Below are 12,939 nucleotides of genomic sequence, written 5' to 3'. Positions count from 1 at the left end.
ACGCACGTGGCTGGTGCGCAAAGCAGACGGAAATTCATCCACTAGAGTAGCATACCATGTCTTCATGGTACCATGGGCAGTATCATAAATTTCTAATAAATGGCGCAGTGACAATTTAATCTTAAATAGAGCATATTTTTTGCTTTAGCATAAAAATCGTTGTAAAACCCATTTTTTGTTTATCTTGGTCAGAACAGATTAATTTTAAGGAAGAAAAATTCATGCGCTCTTTCCCATACTCGTGCGGGAAAGGTGACCAGACAACGGAGCAATATTCTAGTTTGGAGCGTACAAGAGCAAAAAATAGTGTTATCAGAGGTTGAATTTCGGTGAATTCTCTGCAAGACTGATGCACAAAACCCAAAGTATTTAGTGATCTTCTAACTACATCGTTTATATGTGGCACGAATGTAAGTCTGTTGTCAAAAGTAACTCCTAAATCTTTAAAATATTCCGCTCGTCGAATCGTGTGGTCCGCTATTTTATAGTCATAGGTAATGGGAATTTTCTGCCTTGGGAATGTCATAATGTAACACTTATGTTTATTTAAAATCATTTGGTTTGTTTGACACCAAAGATACAAAGTGTTAACATTTTCTTGAAGAGTTCGGCAGTCATCTATTGAGGATATGTTATAATACAATTTCAGGTCGTCTGCGAACAACAGTTTATCACACGACATATTGACTGGTAAATCATTGATAAATAACAAGAAAAGCAATGGTCCAAGATTCGATCCCTGTAGAACTCCCGAAGTGGGAACAAATGATTCAGACAAAAAATTACGATATCTTACGCAGTGCTGACGGTCTATCAAATATGATCGAAACAGTGATAACAACGGTCCAGAGAATTCATGGAGACGCATTTTTTCGAGTATCTGGTGATTAGATTAACAACGCGCGGAACACGCTAGAACCAGTGCTGTCGCGGCGATAGTTTTATTACAAATATATTTTTCTTTTGGACTATTTTAACATAACATTTCAAGATCACAAATCTGTGGTCTTGTGGTTGAAAAAAAGGGCATCGAGTATTATTATTTGAAGTAATATAGTAATATAGAAGTAGTTTTTTTACTAGCTGTAAACACTCCTAGCGACGCGTTGGCTACGACCTTCTGGACCAGATCAAAGCGTCCCCGCTACTCGCCGTAAAACACTTACTTCTTACTTACTTCAACTGGGGGATTGCAGCGGTGAGATAAATTCCTGTGTACTGGTGATTAATGATATCAAACGCCTTTTGGAAATCCATGTTGCACTGATGAGGTGGTATATTTTATGGACGCATAAATTCTGTTGTATAATACAGATTCCAATACTTTAGCAAAGTTACAGAGGAGGGTTATTGGGCGATAATTTCCAATATTTGACGCATCCCCATTTTTAAGAACTAGACAAATGACGGATTTTTTCCAGGCTGGTGGTATTTTTCCATTACTGAGAACTAAATTATACAAATACGTTAAAGGTTCAGTCAATGCTGCTGCACAATCTTTTAATATGAAACTTGGAATTCCATCAGCTCCAGATGTAAAACTATTTTTAGATTGCTTCAAAGCTTGGAAGACCTCATCATTTGTGACATTGGTAACAACAATATTATGGTTTGTGTTAGTATTTATTGAAATCTCATTAGAAAGTATATTAATATTTGGTGTATAAACAGATTTGAAATATTCACTAAACCCATTGACAATTTTTGTCGGTGTGTTTAGAATGCGGTCCTTGTACTGCATGATTCCAGGAATTCGACTACATCCCTTCTTATGCTGAATGAAGCTCCAAAATTTTTTTAGGTCAACTGATAATATGTTTTGCATGTTATTAATGTATGCCCTAAAACTCGCATCAATTAAGACTTTTGATCTGGCCCGGTATTGCTTAAACATATCGTAGAACTGATTAGTGCCATACTTTTTGTGTCTTTTAAAATAATAGAATTTCGTACGTAGACAACTAATGTCTTCTGTATTGAACCAAGGTGGATATGAATGAGAATTTTTGCTATTACGATATTTAGGAACTGTTATTTCGAGTAAATTAATCAATATTTCATAAAACTTGTCACAGGCGATTTCAACAGACGGAACTTCGTACAACGGGGTCCAGTTTATAGATAGAATCAAATTATACAATAATAGAAAATTAGCCCACCTGAAGTTAAAGGCTTGTGTGTTATTGCAGAAAGTAAAACTTTTAAGAGAATTATTTGTTGCAGAAAAGGAAGTATTTAAGGTTGGATGATAACCATCTTCACTTACTGGATTATCAGATCTACTTACATTACATGGGATATTGGCAAAAACTAGATCCAAAATGTGACAACAAATATTTTCTACAGTATTATACTGGTGACTATTCCATGCATATCGGTTAAGGGGACTCGCTAGACGAGGTATAACATTTTTTTGGTTTTTGTATGAAAAAATGATATTAATATAGATGTATCATACATCAAACTGCAGCTTTTTTCATATTCTAGAGCGCAGTGACCAGTTCAATCAATTAAAAAGATATGGCTGAGAAATGTCGTAAAAAAAACATCATTGTATGTTTTCTTTTCAAGTTTTTTGAGTCATAACCATCATAGAATCGCTTGAAAATTCGCACATGGACAAAGCATCACTTTTTATAGGCCGCAGAGTCATTAAATGTTTGTTAGTGGTACAATTTGTTTAAATAATAATGTGTGTATTAAAATCAAAATATACCACAAATTAAAGCAAAATACGTCGAATAACTTTAACAGGAATATCAGAGGAAAATTACTGATCTATTGCTTAGCAGAGTTTTTAACAAAAACTAACAATTACTGAAAAAAATGGGTATCAATTCGGCAGAATTTGAGCCGTTAGTTCAGTACTTTGCCGATAGGAGCGCCACTAAAATTTACGGAAGCGACTTTCCAGGTAAAACCCTTATCGCCTGCTCTACCATAAGCTGATTGTTAGCGTTCTCGGCTGATTTTTCTAATTTATCGCAAGGAACTCAATTTTATAAGAAGCCGCCAGGACCGACCGTAGTAATCTATTGTTAAGGAATTTAACATTTACGCAAAGAGGTACTATCATAAAACCGAATTAAAAGTGGGGAACTATAATATTTTTACTCCACTCAGGATCCTGAATTCAATACACATGATTACAAAAATTCATTGTAATATTGTTAATATATATTTTGCTTTTTTAATTAATAAAACTCATAAACATATTTATAATAATAATAAAAATATATAAAATACAGCTTTTGTTTAACACGTTTAAGTAGCTAAGTGTATCTACTACTTATCCTAGAAAGGAGGTGTTTTAAAAAAGCCCTACGTCCAATAACTTCTCCCCTCATTGTTTACTCGAAAAAAGTGCTAGTATACAGAGTCATCAAAATTGATTGAGAGAGTTGGTACTCCCTGTTTTTGCCGTGAAGTTTGACAACCTTATGACAGATTTGTTTAAGGTTATGTGGCAATGAATTCAGTGGCGTGACAAGAGACGTGGGGGTTGATTGTCGAACTCACCTGAATCAGTTGCGGATACGAAAGTTACCTTCTTGCAAAGTTGCGAACAGTTTTAACGTTTGTACGAATCGCCTTGGTCGATGCGCACCCTATACCGTATTACCACTCGCATCTTTGCGAACATATTCGAGAAATGACGCCCTGCTCCAACTTTTTAGACCCCCCTTTAAACCTTGATAATTCAAAATAAAATTTTAAAGGTATATTGTAATTTTAAGAGCCATTTTACACGTCATAGAATTACTCCGAAAATTATAACGAAAACAATAAACGATAATTTATGCATACATTTTGACAAGAATTTTGATGGTAAAGTCCACAAAAAAATGCGCAAACATTCAGAACATGACCAAAACTTTCACTCACATAATTTCGTTATAATTTTTCTGATCATTTTCGAAATAATTCTGTGACGTGTAAAACGACCACAAAAGTATATTTATTTCAAAGCAAATGCTGAAAATGTTGACCATTATTATCTAAACAAATAGCAACTCGTCTTTTTAAATTTTCAAAAACATTGCGCAGCATAGGAGCACCAATATTATTAATTTCATTGACTATGGCAGCTTGCATTTCCTCCAGAGTGTTAATGCGATTTCTAAAGATGTTATTTTTCAAATAACCAAATAAGAAGAAATCAGGAGGCGTAAGGTCTGGCGATCGGGCGGGCCATAATCCGCGGCTAATAACCCTTCCGGGAAAAGCGCGCTGAAGATACTGTAAGGTTGTACCAGCAGTATGGGGAGGAGCGCCATCCTGCTGGAAGTAACAGTGGGCCCGTTCAAACTCATTTAGTTGGTTTATGAAGTTGTCCAATATAAGTAGCCTATATCGGTCAGCATTTATTGTTTGGTTGAAGAAAATGGGGCCGATTATTCGTGCTCTTGATATGGCCACCCAAACACCTATTTTTATTGGATGTAAGCTGGTTTCTTGAAAGACATGAGGGTTTTCAGTTGACCAAGTTCTATAGTTCTGCGAATTAACGTAGCCAGATAGGTGAAAGTAAGCCTCGTCTGTGAAAAAGGTCCTATCTAAAATCTCGTTTCTGTTCATGTTTTGCAGAAACCATTGGCAATACCGCACACGCGCATCAAAGTCTTGTGGAAGCAGTTGTTGCACTGTAGTGACCTTATATGGATGCATATGTAATTTTTTCTTTAAAATTGTATGACAACTTCCATAAGATATGCCAGTCTGTTGTGAAAGACGTGTAATGGATTTATTGGGACTACGTTGCATTCGCTCATTAACATCTTGAATCGATTCTTCTGTTACAACTGTAACAGATCTACCTGTTGATTTCCGTTTTACAACGCTTCCACTATCGAGAAAGCGTTCAACAACTCGTTCACAATGCTGGACAAAAAGGTAGAAAGGAATTTCTTCATCAGGATATATGCCCATGAACTGAGCATAAGTGGATTCTGAGGAATAATTCCACGCCCCAAATTCGTCTTGAGTACCACTCCGGAAATATGCCATCACTAGAAAAGTGTTCTGCTCTATAGACAGAGGCATATTATATTAGGAAAAGCAATTGAACAAATCTAAAATTCGAAACTTCAAATCTGACAACTAATATTTTTTACAAAAAAAAAATCGAAAAAACACGCCACTGAGTTTTGAAATTTGAAAGTTAAAACTTCAAATCTGGCAGCTAATATTTTTATACAACTTAATGAACCAAATTATTCAAGTTCAGGTTTACCAACTCTCTCAATCAATTTTGATGACCCTGTAGTTGGATTCATGTATCTTTTGACACACGTAACCGAAGTATCATACAAGCTCAGACAGCACCTACCATAAGAATCTTTGTTTTAAGGATTACAAAAACGAAGAGCCAGACAAATAGTATGTCTACCGAAATTAGGCCAAATTACACTCTACGTCAGTTATTCTCTTCCACAAAGTTCCTTGAATTAGAAAAAGATAAAATACGTAATGAATGCGTCCACATAGTGCGACAGGCACTGATGTAGTCAATCTAGTGACTGATAATAATTCATCGATTTTTCATCAAACGTCACTGTCATCTTTGGTTTTACACAGAGTGGTTAATCGCAGTTTTTCGTTGTTCTATTCAAGTTTTCTATTCAGTTCTTCGTAAAGTTCGTTGATTGTTAGGATTATTGTTTCGTTGTCCTATTTTTTATGTTTTGTTATCTTATTTCTTGTTCGTGTTTGGTCTACAACATGACGGGCAAACGTTTGAGTTCCCGTGCCCAGGACATCGTGCCAACTTTATAGAGTATTTTGCTCTTGAGAAGGAAAACGGTGGTTCTTTAATCTCATTAAATGGTACAGAACGAGTAAGTAAAAACCACTTGAAGGTTCACGGTTAATAATTTCGCTCAAATTTTTAGCGAGTTGCAGATGCTCTAGGCGTTACTCGCCGAACGGTTTCGAAGATTGAAACTCGAAAAGAAAAACTTGGCGTCCTTCCCAGTCCGACAAAATCACGACCCAATCGGAAAGCACCGAAACCAAAAGACCTGCCTGAGCCTACACATTTGTGTCATGTTGACGTTATGAACATTGTCATCTTTTTGACTAATTACTACAAAGTAACAGTTATTATTTCGGACGTTAGCTTTTGGTCACGTGTGTAAAAAGATACATGAATTCAACTATATATGTTTTAATTTGCCGAGAGATCATTTTCAAAATATATTTATAATAAAAATATGCAAGTCTTGGTGATGAAAAATGTACTCCTAATAAATTATTAAAGTTCATAAAAAAATAGAAACAAATTTTATTTATTTTAAAAAAATCTCTCGCAAAGGCAGGTTCCTCTTTCTTCGTGAATCAATTATTTCGGGCAATAATGCGCCAAAGTAAAATCTGCCAAGTTTATCATACATATTTCTTCGTCTTTATAAATGTTTTCTATATTTATTCCCTTGGTTGTCTACACAACAAAATAAACTTGTGAAATACTCGTAACAAGCATTTGTCCCTGGACTTGAAAGTAGTAATCATGATTTTTTTTAGTTTCAATTCTCTGTCTGTCAATGTACAAAATGTGATTATTTTTTTTTCTAACCGCTTCTTCGGGAGACAAATCTTGCGATTTTGAAGGGCATTTAATTTCGACTAATGCACTCCTATCGTCTAGAACCCTGTCTGGACTAGCAGCCAAGTAAGGAAATTGTTTTGAAATAAACAAGCCACACCGTTCAGTTTTTATACTTTTATTTATTTCAAAACACTTGACAGCTTTTTCCTCACTTTGTTGTCCATAGTTTGTATGACTATTACCTTTAAATGTACTGCACAACAAAGACTCCACAGTTTTAGCTGTTGCTGTAGTCGCTCTAAGTTTGTAAATCCGTCCAAAATTTGAAGCCGTAACCCTAATTTCTCTTTCTTTTCCCCAAGTGTCTATTTCAATTTGGTCTAAATTCAAAGATAATTTTCTCAAAAAAACCTCTTTGGCTGTTACAAATGTTTCTACATCCATGTCAGGATTATCTAAAACATTTAAACCATAATCTCAGTCGGGACCAGCATACGTACATTTTTTACGACATATTTTTTTTACGAATACTTTGTCTAAGACGAGCTTGTTTCATTGACGAACAATATTTTTTTGTTATTAAACCAGGGCCGTTTTTTGTTAACGTTTGTTGGATTGTTTCATGATACATACAGAAATGATTATTCTGTGCTGAAGGTATGTTGTGGGCCGCCTGTCATAAATTATCATTATTCTTCATTATCGGCTTAGGATGTTTTTATGACTCACGTCCGGTAGTCGTCTATCCCAGCGCGTCAGGTAGATTTAAAGAAGAATTGCTGGTTGCGTTTAAGGCAACAAATAGCGCCCAATTCAAACTTGTCTGTTGTCTAGCGTTCCCCCTTATGGCTCCTCCACACAGTCATTAAAAGATGCCAAAATAAGGCAAAACGCCAACCCATTTTGCGCCTTCATTTTAACAGTTGAAGAGTAGGGCGATACATGTGCGTGCTCATGGCATAAAAATCTTTAAGGAATAGTCTTGTATTTTTTAAAAAACTTAGCAGTTTTTAAAATAAAAAATAAAGTGCGTAAAACCCGAGCGGATTTTTAGCGAAAATTATAACTCGGTGTGCTTTTAAAAAATATCGAGGTGATAGAGAATTTTTTTCTACTTTAGGCGCCATTTTTAGTTTTCTGTTAAAATTTTCTTCTTTTAGTTATTGTAAAAAAACTGCAAAGCATTTGGGGCAAATTTTGGTAAGTTAGGCAACTCAAAATACTAGCTGAGGCGGTAAGCTGTAATTTATGGCCCACACAATACAGCACCTTTTAAATACCTTAAGCTTATTTGACCACCCTTTGAAGTACCTGGGAATAGCATTAAGAAGGATAAAGGCGAGTAAAATTTTTACAGAAATATGATAACATTTATACGTTGTTGTTTTGATTTCATTCCCCCTTTTAATTAAATGAATGATCTTAATTAAATGGAATTTTATTATTGGAATACATTTATTCAAGCTATATTAGGGATGTAGGATATGTCTATGACAATATGTGCAGTAAAGCAAATAAAATTGCAGCTATAAATTACTACAATTCCTAAGAGAGGAGTACTTATACTGCACAAATGGAAACGGGTACATACAAACTGGCTGACGGGGTCGGTTTTTTAATCCGGCTCCGAATATTGAGTATGGTATACGTTGGCTCCGACAGTACGAAAGGCAGAGATAGATTTTATGATACCAAAGAATTTTCAAGCAGAAATTTATAGATAGCAAAAAGGTGTAATCGTTTTGCGTTTTGTGCTTTGGTAAACAGAGTGCTGACATCCCTGCCTTTATACACTGCATTTAAATATTAAACAATCACAGGAAAATATTATCATCAATAAAATCATATTAATAAAATAAAAGTAATAACAAAAAAGCAAAGACCCCTTCAAACCATAAAATTCAACATTTTACACTTATTGCCAAAAAAAACTTAACATTTGTCTATAAATCTTTTTTCGATGTATTTCGGAGTTGCTGATGTAGACTCCACCACGAGTCAACAATTTCTGGTAGCATGACATTTAAATAAAAATTTTCTAATGCATTTACCATATGTTTATTCCAGAAGTCATCATCTCTTTCAATAAAAAAATATTCTAAATCTACATTAGTGTATATGATAAAATAACACAATTTTCTTTTAGTTATATGCAGTGGACCCGGTTATACCTGATACATATAGTTGTGGTTAGGGTTCAAACTAATTGTATTATCTGCATTTAATGAACAATAATTAATGATGATTTTATTTTTAATAGCTTCCTTAATATTTTTACTGCAAGCCGCAAATGAACATTTAATCTCTGCAATTGAGTTAGAATTTATTAACCCATCTGTAGAAGCTCCTAGAAATTTCTTTCAAATTTGTTAGAGCTTCAAATTTTTCTTTGGTCTTTTCTTCATTGTCAATACCAAATTGTAGAGACTTGGGCAATTTTTTCATAAAGTTTTATCGGAATGCACAATACTTTTAACGGTATTTGCGATGTTAATTCCGTCTCTCATTTTGTCCTTTCTTTACTCCATTCCCTACACATTCGCTGACCACAAGTACCTTTTTCAATAGCGTTTACATTACTTTGTGACAGCTTTATTAATAAATCCGATTTTTTTCTTTCATACACTTCAGTTACTTCAGGTAATATATCTGCAGTTTTTATTTGTTCATCGTCGACGATATTATTTTTGCCGGAATCCGCACTTCGGATACGCAATTTTTTAATAGAGGTTTTAGTTTTATTAATCGTTTTTATTTTTTTCATTTTTTTTTCCACAAACCGCTACGTATACTAACATTGGCCTCCCCAAAATTTTTTTTTAATAACGGAATTAGGAACGTACCCTTATTATTATAACTTATTGCCGCAGCAAAGCATCGCCCTTGATACGATCCTCGTGCAGAAAAACTTATTCTTTTTCCTCCCACAAATTTATTAACGACAGAATTATATCATTCCACAGCATTGTTCCAATATCAAAAAGTAAACTAGACGACAAAGTTGCAACTCTATAAAACTTGTTTGTAAGGTTCGTATAAAAACACCATTTGCCAAAGTAGAAAATAAAGTATCATTTGACTGTCCACTTTTATAACAAAAATAGCTTGCTCATTGTTCGTGATTGCCAAATATATGCTGGGGAAAAAAGGAAGAGGTTCATTTTTGCTAAATTTGATAGCACTTGTAATAGCTGGTCTAAATTTTAGAATACTATTTTTAAGAACATTGTTAATAGTAATATCTGCTTTCGTTGTTTTAACTATTTCTCTAATTTTGGAACAATAATTACGAAGTATGTGATTTCTACATTTTTTCTATTAAATAATATGCACCATTTGGTTTTGCAGCCCGAACTTTTTTTAATACGCTACTGTCCTCGTCGCCTATAATTCTCCTATAAGGTATCTAAAGTAAATTCCTCTAAGATAATTGAAGCTTCCATGGACATTGATGTTTGCTCCCAGTTTTTAAAACAGTTATGTGTGAATTTCTTTTTTCTGTTTCATATAGATTTTACAGAAACTACAAAGTTTGTTTTTGACTCCAACATAAAGTATTTTTTAGTTCTGGCACCAATTATGCGTCCTACCCCAGACAGTGCATTGTAATTGGATTTTTAGAAGCGTTTGCTCCAAGCTCCATCGACAATAACGGTAATATATGGGACGCAATCATTATCTACCTCCCTCGCCTCCACAGCTAATCGGTATTTTTCTATACTTGCGTTTTGGTTTGTTCTTCGAAAAGTGCTTCGATGCTCTTTAGAACTGTAGCCTCGGCTTTACGACATGTCGCCTGGGATATTTGAGGGATATCTAGAGCTGAACAAAATTCTGAAATTTGAGAATAACCTACGCCCGTTGATCTAGCTCCACAAATAACTGCATAATTGAATTTGTATATATGACTTTCAGGTTCAGTACAAAAATTACCGAATATTCCATACATATTACAATTGTAATATAAAACACGGTAAGGGTGAACACAAGGTTTATAGTTACCGTATTCGAGATACACCCACATAAATTTTTATGGGACCAATCACTCAAAAATCGGTGCTACTGAAACCTCAACCATAAATTATGAAAAGGGCTTGACAGGTCATTTTATACAGAGCCGTATTCGGGTTGAGTTTGTGACGTCCTTCTCAGGGCCAGGCTAGCTCCTTCGTCGTTGCGGGGTGATGGGTCGATCATCTGTCTTGACCTTGGGCGCCAGTGTGCCACAAGAGGGCACACAGAAAAAGAAAGATGACAGGAAAGCCGAAGAAGAGAAAGAAAGAGGAGTAGAATAAGTAGAATAAAGAGAAGAAAAGGAAGGAAAGGGAAAAAAGGGAGAAACAACAAATACCCGGTCTAATCACGTATATAATGAGGATTGTATATACAAAAAAAAATTAATATAAATTGGGGGGGGCGGCAGCAGCTCGTTGGTAGGTGAATTGATGACCCTGGTGAACCGGCGACCCGTGACGATTGGAGGCAAAACAAAAAACTGGCACAACGCAAACTGGGACGCTCCCGGTTTCTCCCGGACGATCAGCGAGCACTTCCCGGCGATCGGCGCGCACTTCCCGGCGACTTACCGTATTGGTACCAATACGCAGAACGCCCGTTCCCGTCGCCGCGGTCCTGTTGAGGTCAGCTTCGCTTCCTGTGCCTCTCCTGGACTCCGTTGGCCTCTGGTGTTCTCGCCTCAGCCCTTTTCTCGTCTTCCAAACACGGTCTCTCTTCCCAAAGCCTCGACACCGGCCCTCGTCGTCTTCACCCAACGCTCGCCTCTCTCTCCTTTTTTTTTTTTCTTTCGCCTCGTCGCTCGTCGCTCCCGCCGAACTGCGCCGCCGCGTAAATGTCACGTTACAAGTTGAAAGTTTTACCTGCTTTCGGTAATGTTATAGATATAATATTAGAAAATATAATAATCGTCCAGAAAGTTCTCCCGCTGTATTAAATCTCATTAGACAACAATCAGAACTCATATCTTCTGAAAAATGACAGAATTGTATTCGGCATGTTATAAAAGTTGAATCAACATTTGTAAATACACGGCCTAACGAAATTATAATTTCAATAAATAACGACTCATCAAAGTCTGAAAGTGACTTATAATCTTATAAATATTATTTAACTAATACAATTTGTCTTTTATTTCACCTTATTTTTTTAACACAGTACGGCCCTGAAAAATTCTGCCGGAACGTGCCGATATCTGGTCGCATAGGGTGTTAAAAGCAATAAATTACTGTTGCCATTGTGCAGGGGTTTCACTCATTATCTGTCATAAAGTTTTATGTGGGTGTATCTCGAATGAAATTTGTATACAAAGGAAATTAATAGTGTTTAATTAAATTGCTGAAGTTATTGATAAAAAAAGTATCTAGCAAGAAGCATATATTGATAACGAGTGCGTGATTATCGGCACAATTTGACAACGGCTATGTCTCTCTTCCAATCTGAGCCAAAAAAAGAATACGAAGTCTATACTACCTTCATGAGGATTATAAAACAGGCAGTTCAATGATGTTAATTGCTGTTATATGAAACCAATAAAAACCACAGATTCACTCAAATTAACACGGAGCACACATAGCACCTCAAGTTTACTCTTATATTCTCTTATATGTTATACAACATATGCAAAAAGTTCTGGAACGATCAATTATCTTTGTGATTTTTAAGAAGAAAATACTAAAAGTACTGATGAAGGTAGATAGTTGTTTATAACTTAATTCAAACAATCACTGGGAATCGAGATAACACCTCATCATGCGAACGGCACAGTACACAGGGTGCCCACGTGGCACATGAAAATTGAATTGTTTTAGTGAAATCGAGGTGGGAACGCAAACATTACTTTCATATGTCCTTTAATTATGTGTATATATTTATTATTAATTTACATTTTTTAAGTAAATCTACGATGAAACAAAAATTTTAACATTGATATTTTTTAATGTATTTTTCAATACTTTATAGTTTACCGCCTACCCCCAAAAAATTCGTCGTTAAAGTAATAACGATAATCGACCGTTCTGAGAGTTACTGCACACATGCATACGTAAACTGTAAAGCGAATAGCAGTAATAATAAAAGACTAATGACGAACAGAGATAAGTTTTATTTAAAATCCAGATTAAATATAATGAACAATAAACACACAAACAACAGTTAAAATAGTACATTGTTTTACAAGGAGCAAAAATGAGCCACGAAAAGTCATTTTTCTCCGTATAAAACATGTTATTTTTTCTTCAAACGTGAAGCTGGATCCAATTTATTGGACATGAAAATGTTGAAATCAGAGCTGTTCGAAGTACTCAACAAAAGTATTTGAAGTACCAAGTGCAAAGTACTTCTTGAAATAGTGTTCAAGTAAAGTACCAAGTACTTAC

The 12,939-nt window shown here is 35.2% G+C and overlaps 1 protein-coding gene and 1 long non-coding RNA gene across 9 annotated transcripts in view; both read left to right on the top strand.

The window, feature by feature from the left end:
* The window catches only part of LOC135143098 (uncharacterized protein), a 342,333-nt gene that overhangs the window by 178,791 nt on the left and 150,603 nt on the right, over positions 1-12,939 (top strand). The window lies entirely within an intron of this gene.
* Positions 5,274-6,213, top strand: LOC135143111 (uncharacterized). The gene is made up of 2 exons (XR_010282680.1): positions 5,274-5,837; positions 5,892-6,213. It is a non-coding gene; the product is annotated as an uncharacterized LOC135143111 (long non-coding RNA).

Source organism: Zophobas morio, unplaced genomic scaffold (assembly GCF_036711695.1).
Source record: "Zophobas morio isolate AGI-343-1 ecotype UQ-CSIRO unplaced genomic scaffold, CSIRO_AGI_Zmor_V1 ptg000058l, whole genome shotgun sequence".
In the NCBI taxonomy this organism is placed as follows: Eukaryota; Metazoa; Arthropoda; class Insecta; order Coleoptera; family Tenebrionidae; genus Zophobas; species Zophobas morio.
The sequence above is the reverse complement of the archived record's forward strand: the minus strand, read 5'-3'. Positions and strand labels throughout refer to the sequence as shown.